Source organism: Thalassophryne amazonica, chromosome 16 (genome assembly GCF_902500255.1).
Source record: "Thalassophryne amazonica chromosome 16, fThaAma1.1, whole genome shotgun sequence".
In the NCBI taxonomy this organism is placed as follows: domain Eukaryota; kingdom Metazoa; phylum Chordata; class Actinopteri; order Batrachoidiformes; family Batrachoididae; genus Thalassophryne; species Thalassophryne amazonica.
Window position 1 is genome coordinate 75,753,441 of NC_047118.1, and position 13,974 is coordinate 75,767,414.

Genomic DNA, 13,974 nt, shown 5'->3' on the forward strand with positions numbered 1-13,974 from the left:
TGTCATGATCACATCCTGTTACAGACAGGAAGGAGCGACCAGAGGGGCAACCTGACACGGACTCAAAGCCTCCACCGTGCATGGCCGAGTGCTCTGCAGCTCCCTCAGGGCGCTGTCATAGATAACACGCTCACTTCATTTCTCAATGGAGAACAGGCTAGTTAAATTCTTCCAGCCCACTGACCAATCACAGCTCAGAAAGAAGAGGATCAAGTTTCCAGTTTGATCCCAAAACCATTTGATCTTCAAATCGATACTGGTTTCTTAATAAGAACACATTATTCATGTCAATGCAAATGGATTCTTCCATCAAGTACCTTGCTCAATAACACCTTCATGGTAGTAACTGCCCATCCACATTTATCCATTTGGTTGAGGACTGATCCCTACAACGCTTTGGTCACCAGGTGGACTCTGACCACATACTCACTGATGGGGGACACAAACTAGACAAGCAGTCAGAGGTGTCCAAACCTCAGCCAGGCCCAACCACCCTCAGATTCTGCTCTGGGTTTGTCACTGCTCCTGGTCCTGGAATGACTTGTATTTCACAGCAACAAGTCCAGATCCGGAACTACAACAAATCCCACTTGGTGGTTCAGTCAAGACCAGTGGATCAGTTTTGAAAATGGACCAACACATCTCAAAAAGGTCCAATTCACAGTTTAACAGAAAGTAAACAATTACAAGGAAAAAAATCCTTTGGATTAAAAGCAGCCATCAAACTATGACATTTAAAAAAAACAAATAAATATATCAACAAGAGGTTGGAAATATATCAATAAAATTTATAAAATAAACGCATTACATTCTAAACACAAAGCTCTGTCCACCTCAACTAACTCTTGAGGAAACAGCTTTTGTTGCATCTATGTTCAACCAATCCTGAATGGAGCCTACAGTCGGGAAGTGTTCCGGACTGAACTCAGAACCAACTGGGGCGTCCTGAGGACAAACAAAGAAGTGATGCACTTCCAAGTAAAAGGAACAACAGGATGTGAGCATGTTGCACTCTGTTGCTGGATAAACAGGGAGTGTTTGTGGAATAATTGCGTGGCGGTGACAATTTTCCGGTTCCAGTGTTTACATAATCAGGCAGCGCTGCTGTCAGAACTGTGATGGCGACCCACTTCCACCTCCCTCAGGCTTTCTGGATTCCTGCTCCGCTCACCGTCTCTTACCACTAACAAAATGAAAAAACCACAACCAAAGCGGGATTGTTGTTCATCTGATGCTTTAGGAAGAAAATATCTGAACACTGATCCTCATTTTGACATCTCAAACAAGCAGATCCATACTTACAAAATCTAAAACACACTCAAGTCTTCCTTGTTTAAAGGCTTTCTATTTTTATTGTAACCACATTAAATACACTTTAAAACATAAAGTTTATTTAGCTAGTTCAAAACACTTTAAAAAACTGTTTACACACATCTAAATCCTTATTTTGATGTGGAACTGTTCAAACCTAATGATTTTCAATTTAACTAATAGCAAATAAAAGTCTTGAAGCTATTTAGAATATGCTCAATGCGTCTCAAAGGCCAGTCTTATGACATCACAAAGACCTATACAAATAATTCATTTTATTCATGTGATAAAAATGTACAAGTTTTACATAAAGCCCACATCAAATGTTACATTTACATAATAAAACTCAAAAACTTAAAAGGACAAACTAAGTAAAATACTTTAAACTGAAAACTGAACATGCAACCCACTTGAAATACCATAATGGTCCATAACATGATGTGAAAAGTATCCTAACAAATTAAAAAAAAAACACTGTAACATATACTTATGCATATAATTTATGTTAAATATGCTGGTAAACCCTAAAATTCCACATTTCATCTCAGCCTACTTTGTGATGTCATAAAAGCCTGTAGCAGAAGTCACCTTAAAATCAGCTGGTTGACCAGTGATGTTAATTAACTACCCTTACTAGACTATGACAGCAATTAGAGATGTTAATCATTCAGTTATTCTGATTGTTTTGTTTGTGCCAGTGCAGCAGAGCGAATCTAAATATATTCAGTCAATTCTCAAAATAATATAAAAGATTTTAAAAAACAACAAAAAGTCACATTGGAGAACTCTGATCGTTAACCTGACAATTAGCTGATTGCTGAACTAGTTGTTTCCTATCAATAATTACTCTTAAAATTATTTTAATCGCTATGTGTGTGTTTATAATATAATTTTTAAAGATTATTTCATCGGTTCAAACGTGTCCTTCTGCGCGTCTGCATTTAAAAAAAATGGACGATTTAAAATTTCCGCTAATGTTCACAGAATAATTCAACATATTAAACACGACGTTAGGATTTATTTTAATCGAAGGGGTTCACTCTACAATTCGGGTCTAATTAATTCACTGTATAAGCAGGTTTATGCAGTAAAAGTTCGACGTTTTGGCAGAATTTCTTTCGGAACATGAACTGGGTTTGTAAAGTTAAAAGATGACTGTGATCCATAAATATAATTTTTTAAACGTTCCGATTTAAAGCCCGATTGTTTCAACAGAAACATGGTAAAGTTGCGTGTTTGTTGTAAAGACTGAGTCAGATATTTTTTTCTTGGACGAAGGGAACATGATGGACCGGGACACTGAAATCAGTCGGTCCAGACAATTTGGCAAAAAACCCGAACGGAGTTCGACACACAGAAAGCGCCGACCTATGGACGGGACCAAAGTTAGTCCACAAACTTATCTACATAACTGCAAAATTTAACCATTAAAAAAAGAGTTACCTTTTTGTTTGTTGGAACATGGAAGAAACTTGGCGATCTGATTTTTTTTTTCCTCCAGGAAAGCAGTTTGGAGACTTCTGGCAAAGTATCCCAAAAACTGTCGACGGAAATCGTCGTTTTTCGTCTTTATCCGCCAACAAAATCCACTCGTCGTTAATCCCCACAGTAAACTGAGTTTGGAAATAAAGCTTTTATCCTGACAGACAACAGTCCGCTCCTTAAGACGTGCTAGAAATCTGTTCCACAGCAGCGACACACGCAAAGTCACGCAAACACAGGATGTGCAACCTCTTCACCTTTCAAAGTAAAAGTTCCTGAACGGATGTTACTTCTAACAGCGCTCAGATGAATGTTGAAACAGGAGCTCTTGCTAAAAATGCTTTTTCCATGAAACCAAAGTCAACATTTTATACATTTGTGTCATTACAGCTGCTCCACTTTGTTTATCCCACTGGAATACATTTGTAAACAGCGTCAAGGTTAAGATCTCGACATTATAAAAGCAACATCCTTCAAAGTTTAGGTGAAATTCCTTCATTCTGGGAAATACACATAATACCCAATGGTCAGGTCAGAGGTCAAGACCAAAAAGATTATGGTAATTAAAATATTCAGAACTCCAATCGCCCGTTAAACAAAGGTCTACATTTACGACATGTGGGCGGAGCTTCTGGCAGCTCTCAGATCGTTTGTGTCAAAAAAAAAAGAAAAGAAAAATACCTTCAGGTTTGGACGAAATCAACAAGTAAACAATTCAGAGAAGCCAGTGTAAAAAAAAAGGGTATACCGCCATCTACAGGTCACAACTAGTGTTACAGAACAAATAGGTAAAAAAAACAAAAAAAAAAACATTCATTTTACTTCAGTTTAACTACTACGTCCTTGGCGGACGTAATAAAAATCACCTGCGTGTATTTATTTCTTTTTTTGTCTGTGTCTAAAGGATTACGTCAGACCATGGAAGAACCCATTACATTTTGGAGTTGATCCGGATTCTGGATCAAGTTTCACTTTATATAGGCTTTGAAGGCTTACTTCAAAACTACTTCACATATTCTCACCAAATTTGCACCACATATAGTTATTAGAGCATGGAAGAACCCATTAAATTTTGGAGGTGGTCTGGATCCGGATTGGCAGACGTCAGAAATCTGATCGCTCTTGTTTGCAGGAGTTTTTATCTAATTTTTTTCTGAATATTGTTTCCCTAAAAGTCATACAGTCTAGAGGTGGGCGATACCGGGAATTTTGGTATTGATCCGATACCAATATCGATACCTTTTCATATTTAAGCTTCATAGGTCCAAAGGATCCAAAAGACCGAGAATAGAATTTTACCAAACATTGTACGTGACAACAAAATACTTTATTATCACAATCAACATTTTTGTTTAAAAAAATATCACTCAACACAACTTAAAACAAAATCTCCTGAGGTAGAGGGCTGACAAACCACAATACAAGGGTGCACTGCTCCGTGTTGTGTGACACAGCACAGCGCTGCTCTTATAGACAGAGAGTAGACTGTGATGAATCTGCGTGCGCAGCAGTCAGTGCATGCGGGAGAGAGAAAAAGCTTGCGTATCAATCTTTTTACACGAGGATCGTTCAATATCAATACCAGCATTGGTATCGATATTAAGATCAATCCGCCCACCTCTAATACAGTCAAATCCTCTCATTCATGACAGTCAGATCTGTGGGGGTTTTTTTTTTTAAATCTGCTTGTAACTTATCAAACCAAATCAAGGAAGTCAGAAAAAGACAATCTAGATCACCACTCCAGACCAAAAAAGAAAAATAAATAAATAAATAAATAACACATCTGGCAGACTGGAGACTTTGTACCCCAAAAGGATGAAATATGTACTGCAGGGCCAGGAAAAAAAGAAATACAAAAGCGAGTGTATCACATTTCAAACTCAGATTTATTCAGAAGACCACACGGTTTTTAAAAAATAATTTTCCACTTCATAACAAGACATTCAAACAATTCACAATAACTAAAACAGAAAATTAAAGTTTTACTGAAAAAAAGAATTCCTCTAGATGTTACACTACAGAGACTGATGGGCCAGGTCATCTCCCATTCAGCAGGAACTTCAAAAACCGAAAACCACTTGTTAACAGGAGCACTCTGATCTGTACACCGTCTCATCATGTCTTTGAGTATGCTTATCTAAAGTACAGCTGGTTCATCTCCGTGTTTGTAGGTTTGGAGCGTTGTGGGCATGCCCTGGTACGCAGGCATCTGCGTGGCCTCCCATGCTAGACAGGATGAGAGTGACAAAGGGATGGCAAGCACACAAGCCGCGCATTTCTACCAGTGAGTCTGTCAGATAACTCTGTCAGTTGCTCGTCTGTACGATCTTGCTCATGGCCCACAGTCTGCCTCCTTTTCTGATACGTGGCAATGAACCCAGCCAGAACAGTCACGTTCTGGTCATCTTCCACAGCAGTTCTTCAGTGATTCGTTCCCTTCTGCGATGAGTAATTTACTTGCAACCCAGGTTACCTGACAGAACTGACTGGGACACACAGTGCCCAAACCACCTCTGAATCCATAGCAGACTCGCTCGTCCACGTGTTGCAGAGCAATAGCCACATTTCTCCATTGATCCGGATACCATCGCTGGACAACATACCATGGAAATCCTGGATGCATTTGAATCGACTCCGCAATTATGTCCAAGGACCTCAAGGACCTCTGTAGCCTCACTGAGCAGCACTTGCAGGTGGATAGCTGGCACTGCCACTTGCTGTAGCCATCTTTGAATGACGACATGAACTTCGGCGTCACTGATAAACTGCTGGAAGTTGATGTATGTGAGACATACTTCCCCAGCCTGGAACATCCCAGTCAGTGTGGGCATTAAGGGTATCAGTTCATCCAGAATCCTCTGATGTTTCGCAGCACTCGACTCTCCACTGGTGGAGAAGGAGATCATCAGAATGAACACACTGTATCTCTCTCTCTCTCTCTCTCTACAGGTGGGATCTGCCAGCAGATCAACCAGAAACGCAATCTCCTGGTCTAGGTCCACATCGGCCAGCCAATTTCTGGTAACCCGGTTGTACGCTCCTCCGACAACATCATCCGCTGCAGGCCTCCTCATGATGATGTCTACGAACCAGGTCTGATCACGGAGATTAGTTGTGTCATTTATGACCCTCTCCAGTTCAATTTGTGTGTCAGCCTGAGCTAAACAACAATCAGCAGAGTAGTTAGAACAAAGCACTCTGCGATGAGCTGCTGGCAGATGAGCGTTGACTGTTCCCTCTCAAATTGCATAGCACAGATTACACTTGCAAGAGCAAGGCCACCCACATTCCAACCATGGTCCTGCATAGCCATGTTAGTAAAGGGGTCCACATTGGAAAGATGCAGAGTGCATGGGAGGACTCTGCCAGCCACCGCCAATTGTCTAAAGACCTCCGGGTTGTCTGCTGGACCCCATTTTGCGACTGCATTTGCAGCCGCAGCTGTCTGCAATGGAGGTGGAGCTGCCAGACAATTATTTTGGCCTGGTAGAATCCCTAGATCGGCATTCTCCGTTCACTAGAATCGGAGCATTTCCACAAGTGAAACCTTTGGAGCATTACCTTGTCCAAAATCCCACATGGTAACAAATACCTCGTAGCACAGGTTTGACAAAGTCACTGTCAAGTCATTCTCAAGTCATCAATCTGCAAGTCCCAAATCAAGTTGCAAGTCAGCTTGCAAACAACTGGTGGTCATTTTGACTTGAAAGTTGACTTGGGACCTGCTGATTCATGACTTAAGAGTGACTTCATCCCATCTCTGCTTTGTAGAGATAAACTTTTAAGGTTCGTCTCTTCAGAAGGAAGGTGGTTGGTGATAATGTTGACTCACTAGCTCTGCCACCTGACTGGCTTGCCAAAATATGTTACACCGCAGAGAATGATGGGCCGACTCATCTCCCATGCAACATTTATTTTTGCAGGAACTGTGAAAACAGAAAATGACAGGTTAACAGGAGAACTCGGAGTGTGATCTGTACACTGTCTCATCATGTACTGACTGGACTTCTTCTGCAGGACACGATGCCACAGGATGACTAGAATATAACCAGTGATATTACTGTCTCAATATTTATACAGTTTTATCAACATACTTCACCCTGATGAACTGACAAAATCACAATATGCATTTTACTCTATGAACACATACCTTAATGAACTCAAAATAAAAGTTTTAGAGTGCTTTCACACATTGTGTTAATCATAGTTTTATCCTCTTATCCATTACTTTTATGAAATGTATGCATTAAACTGTATCCATTTTAAACCAATACCTTTCACTGTATTCCGATCGTATTAATAAACCTGAGAACTTGCTGACAACTTGTTGAGAACTGTGAACACTGACACTGGCCCACAGATGTGGCAACTTGCTTCCGACCGTTTGTGTGCTGTTGTGATGCCCCTCTAATCTCTACAAGGCTGTATTCATTTCTTTTATTTCTGGCACGCTCTGAAGTTGAGAGCCGGTGAGTTCCAGAGTGACTTAGTGCAGAGAGTGGCCAGGTTACCTTGAGATGAGCTGTGGAAAGCTCCAATGTCAGAGCGCATGGAAGCGTCAGCATAGACAAGGTCGTGGATTTCTCATGGAGAGTCACTGTGTAGAATCCGGCAGTGAATAAGCTGAAAGCCTGGGTTTTAGTAGCCCGTTGCTGATGAGCCGCTCATGCATGTCAGGTGTGTGGCAGTGATGAGAAGCAGGTGTTCCTTGGCTCTGAGTGCACCATCTGGGTGAAAGACTCACAAATTACACACAATGTTAAAAACAGGAGAGGGGAGAGAGGCAGCTAAAAGGCTGGCCACAACACTAGGTTTGGCTTATTAGCTGTTGGGGTCACAAATATAACTAGTTTGAACTTTTGATTCTCCACTCTGCCCACGATGCTACATATTGCCAAGGTCAGAAGAATAAAAATCAGCCGTATTACTTTGTCACTGTATATGGCCCATACTCTGAATTCTTAGATGAATTTGGTGAGTTCATCTCTAACTTGTCAACTAGTGTAGATAACATTCTGATTATTGGTGACTTCAACATTCATATAAATAATTCTTCTGATCCCCTCTGCAAATCATTTATGGAAATTGTGGATTCATTAGGATTTCAGCAATGCATTAAGCACTCGACGCACATTAGTGGAAATACCCTGGATTTGATTCTTGCATGTAGTATTGCAGTCACAAATATTGACATCATGCCTCTTTCTTCGGTGGTGTCTGATCCCTCACTTATTAGGTTCACAGTTTTGCTGCCATGTTTAGTGGAAGAACAACCTTATTTGTCACTGCGGCGATGCATCAACTCCTCAATTATGACTGAACTTGAAGCTAGACTGCCTCATATCTTAGCTTCACATTTGGAAAATGGAAAATCCATAGACCGGCTTGTGGATAGTTTAAACTCACCGCTCAAAACTACACTCGGCATGATTGCGCCACCTATATTAAAACCACACCCCTCCAAAATACAGTCATTTTGGTTCAGTGATTACTTGCGTGACCTCAAGCATTAGGCTAGAGGTCTAGAATGGAACTAACGTAGTTCAAAATTAGAAGTATTCCACCTCGCGTGGTGTGATGCTATCTTAGACTATAAGCATGCACTGCTGGCTACAAAGCGGACCTATTACTCTGATTTGATCAACAAAAACAAGCATAACTCAAAGTTCTCATTCGACACGTTGGCAACACTTATTCATGGGCAAACACCTGTAAGTTGCTCTCCTTTTACAGCACAAGATTTCTTGGATTACTTCAAGAAGAAAATAGACATTAGGTTGACCATATCCCAGCATGCCTTAACCCAGCTAACAAATGCCTACACCCTGCTATTGAGGTGGATTGTTGTGTGTTGGGGGGTGTGGCTGGATATTTTGGTGTTCTTTTCTTTTCTTTGCTCTTCAGGTGGCATGGAAACTGATTTGTCTGTGGAGAAGGTGCTGGCTGAAGAGTCCTTCATCCTCATCAACATCATGTGCAGCACCTGTGACTGGTGCTCACATGCAACCTTAAAGACTTTCAGCTGAAGCAGATAATTGGATGGCGTTCTGCATTTAAGTCATGTGTGATTCAAGCAGAACTGCCGGGAACTTGACCTTGTGATGTTCGTTTGTGAGACGCTGAGGACCGCGCCTGGGTTTGACATATCGAGCCCGTGAAGCAAGGAAGGGTGAGGACACATGCTGTCAGCACACATTAAAGGTAATTAAGTGTTTGACTAATTGTTGATAGTAACTTGGTGTTTTGTTACACAGTATACTTGAATTGTGATGAGAATTGTGCAGTTTGCTTCTCACTGCTGTGGCGTGCAGGATAAGTGATCCTCCACCTGTTGTGAGAAGCTGCTCATTTGCATAAAGTTAAAAAATACAGACCTGAATGTGTTGCTGATAGCGTGTGTCTTTTGAAAGATATTGTTGTAACTGCTGACTTACCTCACCTCTTCTTTGCTTCACAGAGAGTCAGTTTGTCGTGTCCACCTGGGGGGTGTTTGTCTGGTGGTAGTGGGTCCAGGAACGCCGGGCTTCTATCCTTTTGGGCGCCTAAGTGCGTGCCAACAGTCACTCCACCAGAAGGACGTTGTTTTAGTTTTGTACACATTATTATGCACAGGTGAAAAATAAATTGTTTCTGTTGTTGGAACCGCTTTCTGGTTATTTTTAGCGCTGGGTTCTGTCTGACGCAGGTCCGCTCCTTAACTCGCGTCGACACATAACAGTAGTTCCCGGCCATTCCATAATGGACCCAGCGGCAGAAGCGGTTCCTTTTGCCGAAAAAGTTCAAGAACACTTGGAGAAAATATGGGAGCAATTACAGCATCTCGCAAACCAAATTAAACAAACAGACGCCCGTGTTACGGAGCTTGCAGCGCAAGCCGCTCCACTTCCTGCTGCTCCAGCTGCGGCATCATCGATACTAGTGCAGATAACTCCGTCACCCAGAGATTCGGCGTCCGAACCGATTGTTTGTCGTCCAGAGCCTTGTGTGGTGATGCAATGTTCTCTGGTTTCTGCTCAGTCAGGTTGGAGCGCCGCAGCTTTACGAGGAATGTTTGTAGATGGGTTAAATGAGTCATTAAAAGACGAGCCGGCAGTCCGTGATGAGCCAAACGATTTAGATGAGCTAATATCGTTGGTGATTCGTCTAGATGATCGGATGAAGGAGCGTGGACGCGAGAGAGGACGCCCATCAGAGCGGGTTTTTTCGTCTCGGGGCTTTCCCCGACACAGATCTGGGCCGCCTCTTCTTCGCCCCACTGAAGCTCCTCCGACGGGACCTCTGGCTCCTCCTGTTGACGAGCCCATGCAGCTCGGACGAGCAGAGATTACTGTATTGCCCCGACATGTAAGCGTCAAGAGAAATAATGGTGACGTATCTCCAAGTGTTCTGGGACAGGCAAAATAACACACATAAAAAAAAAAAAAAATCTAGCACGAGTAGATGTTTTGTTTTCTTTAAATAGGGGTTATAATTGTATGGGGAGTCAGAGGCGTATCTGTTGGAGTGATTGTTAGGCGGTTAGAAGTCCGCCTGGGCTCACTTAATTGTTAATTTTTTTTATGTGTTTTTAGGTATTTTCTGTTTGGGTTGTTGGGTCGTTTTATTTTGTTGTTTTATTTCTCTACATCCCTAACCCCAACCTCACTTGCCCCAAGACTGTTTGTCTTGTGGGTTGTGGGGTGGTGCAGGTTGGTCACGCTGAGTATTCTCAGAAGACCTCCGCACCTAGGGGGGTGGGTGTTAGAGGCGTTTTTCTTGGTTTGGTTAGGGCCCGGTTCCACTCCAGCCTCAGTGAGCCTTTGTACCGTTCGTCATTGGTGTTGCCGGGATGTGGTGCAGTGGAGACTTACCTCAGTCGGAGGGGTGGGCCGATCTGTTGCCGTTCGCCATTTCGGTAGTTCCACCCCTCCCGAGAGGCTGGGGTATGGTCGAGTTGGGGCACCGGACGTATTTCCGGTTCTCCGCTGCGCCTTGGGGTTGGAGCTGGGTTAGTTTTTTCCTGTTCCCTTCTCCGGCTTAATGTTTTGAGCCGTTCGCCAAAGTTGAGCCGCCGAGGGGCTCTGGGAGGGACCCGGGGTCTTTCGGGGTGCCGGGGAGGGTAACAGGGTTTACGGTCGTTTTATATCCCCTCGGGGTTGTTTTTGGTAGTCCTCCGGGGGTTGATTTTTGATTTTGTTCTGTTTCCTTCCGGGTTCCACCTCCAGGGTTGATGGGACGGTCCTCTGGGGGGAATTGGCTTGGGTCCAACTAGCCAAGTGTGACCGGGTCTGGGGTTCCGGGGTTGTGGGGAGGGTACCTCCTGGGGTTGATGGTACGGTCCTCTGGGGGGCGCCGTTTGCTCCATGTACACCTGGGGACCTTTGTGGGATTATGGTTCTGGCTGTTCCTCCTGGAACTGGCGATGAAGGCCTTCTGGGGGGGGTTGGGCTCTGCAGGTCATTCTGGGGGGGTTGTTTGTTATTTTTCTTTTATGCATTTATGTTTGTATTGTGTTTGTGGGGCTGTGTTGGGTTTTTGCATTTGGGAGTTTTTCTTTTCTTCCCGGGGTTTGATGGGACGGTCCCCTGGGGAGGTTTTGGGTGGGTTTTATGTTTTTTTTTTCTGTGTTGAATTGTACTGGGGAATGTTTTGGGGCTTTTGTTGATGCCAGCCGGCCTTCCAGCTGCGGTGCCTGTCCTGCTGTCTGTGGTGCTGTCTGCTTCCTGATGTGGACCCTGGAGGGAGGTGCTGTTCTCGGGCCTGGTCTGTTCGGTCGCCGGGAGGCTTCCCGTTGATGGGGGGGTACTGTTGTGTGTTGGGGGGTGTGGCTGGATATTTTGGTTTTCTTTTCTTTGCTCTTCAGGTGGCATGGAAACTGATTTGTCTGTGGAGAAGGTGCTGGCTGAAGAGTCCTTCACCCTCATCAACATCATGTGCAGCACCTGTGACTGGTGCTCACATGCAACCTTAAAGACTTTCAGCTGAAGCAGATAATTGGATGGCGTTCTGCATTTAAGTCATGTGTGATTCAAGCAGAACTGCCGGGAACTTGACCTTGTGATGTTCGTTTGTGAGACGCTGAGGACCGCGCCTGGGTTTGATACATCGAGCCCGTGAAGCAAGGAAGGGTGAGGACACATGCTGTCAGCACACATTAAAGGTAATTAAGTGTTTGACTAATTGTTGATAGTAACTTGGTGTTTTGTTACACAGTATACTTGAATTGTGATGAGAATTGTGCAGCTTGCTTCTCACTGCTGTGGCGTGCGGATAAGTGATCCTCCACCTGTTATGAGAAGCTGCTCATTTGCATAAAGTTAAAAAAGATAGACCTGAATGTGTTGCTGATAGCGTGTGTCTTTTGAAAGATATTGTTGTAACTGCTGACTTACCTCACCTCTTCTTTGCTTCACAGAGAGTCAGTTTGTTGTGTCCACCTGGGGGGTGTTTGGCGGTGGTAGTGGGTCCAGGAGCGCCGGGCTTTGATCCTTGCGGGCGCTGGAGAGCGTGCCAACAGTCACTCCACCAGAAGGATGCTATTTTTGTTTTTACACTTTTTATGCACAGCGGGTGTAATAAATATATTGTTTTTGGAACCGCTTTTCTGGTTATTTGTAGCGCTGGGTTCTGTCTGACGCAGGTCCGCTCCTCAACCCGCGTCGACACATAACATGGATGCCACTACTGAAGTATTACCTAGATTTAAGGCACTGCGCTGCAGTGGTTTGAATCATATTTATCTAATAGATTACAATTTGTTCATGTAAATGGGGAGTCTTCTTCACGGACTAAGGTTAATTATGGAGTTCCACAACGTTCTGTGCTAGGACCAATTTTATTCACTTTATACATGCTTCCCTTAGGCAGTATTATTAGAAAGCATTGCTTTAAATTTTCATTGTTACGCAGATGATACCCAGCTTTATCTACACATGAAGCCAGAGGACACACACCAATTAGTTAAACTGCAGGAATGTCTTTCAGAATTAAAGACACGGATGACCTCTAATTTCCTGCTTTTAAATTCAGATAAAACTGAAGTTATTGTACTTGGCCCCACAAATCTTAGAAACATGGTGTCTAACCAGATCCTTACTCTGGATGGCATTACCCTGACCTCCAGTAATACTGTGAGAAATCTTGGAGTCATTTTTGATCAGGATATGTGTTGTGTGTTGGGGGGTTTGGCTGGATGTTTTTGTGTTGTTTTCTTTTCTTTGCTCTCCAGGTGGTATGCAAACTGGTTTGTCTGTGGAGAAGGTGCTGGCAGAAGAGTCCTTTACCCTCATCAGCATTATTAGCTGCACCTGTGGAGGATGTTCACGTGCAGGCCTACTGACTCGCAGCACCTGTGGATGATGCTCACGTGCAAACTTAAAGACTTTCAGCTGAAGCAGATAATGAGATGGCGTTCTGCATTTAAGCCATGAGTGGTTCAAGCAGAATTGCCGGGAACTCGACCTTGTGACGTTCGTTTGTGAGACGCTGAGGACCGCGCCAGGGTTTGACACATCGTGCCTGTGAAGGAGGACGGGTGAGGGACACATGCTGTCAGCACACATCAGAGGTGATTATTGTCTGAGTAATTGTTAATAGTAATTTGGCATTCTGTTACGCAGTATATTTGAACATTGATGAGAATTGTGCAGTTTGCTTCTCACTGCCGTGGTGTACGGATTGATGATCCTCCACCTGTTGTGAGAAGCTGCTTATTTACATAAAGCTTAAATTCAGACCTGAATGTGTTGCTGATAGTGTGTGCCTCTGAAGGATATTTGCTGTAGCTCTGTTCTGTTGACTTACCTCACCTTTTTCCATCCTTCACAGAGTCAGTTTGTCGTGTCCACCTGGGGGGTGTTTGGCGGTGAATTTGAGTCCAGAAGCGCCGAGGCTTCGATCCTTTTGGGCGCTGGAGAGCGTGCCGTCCTTCACTCCGCCAGACAAACCAAATATTTATGTTGTACACTAATTATTGCACTGGAGGGGAAATAAAACCGTTTTGTTTGTGGAACCGCTTTCTGGTTATTTAGCGCTGGGTTCAGTCAGACGTTGGTCCGCTCCTCAACCTGCGTCTGCACATAACAATATGTCCTTCAATGCGCATATTAAGCAAATATGTATGACTGCTTTTTTGCATTTGCACAATATCTCTAAAATTAGAAAGGTCTTGTCTCAGAGTCATGCTGAAAAGCTAATTCA

General features: G+C 43.4%; 1 protein-coding gene across 5 annotated transcripts in view; it reads right to left on the reverse strand.

The window, feature by feature from the left end:
* LOC117527488 (caskin-2-like) overlaps positions 1–3,024 on the reverse strand; it is a 172,381-nt gene extending 169,357 nt beyond the window's left edge. For all 5 annotated transcript variants that reach the window (XM_034189854.1, XM_034189858.1, XM_034189857.1 and 2 more), the window contains exon 1: positions 2,755–3,024. The gene's annotated coding sequence lies outside the window, so the exon portion shown is untranslated. The remainder of the gene's footprint in view (positions 1–2,754) is intronic.
* Between the last annotated feature and the right edge of the window lie 10,950 nt (positions 3,025–13,974).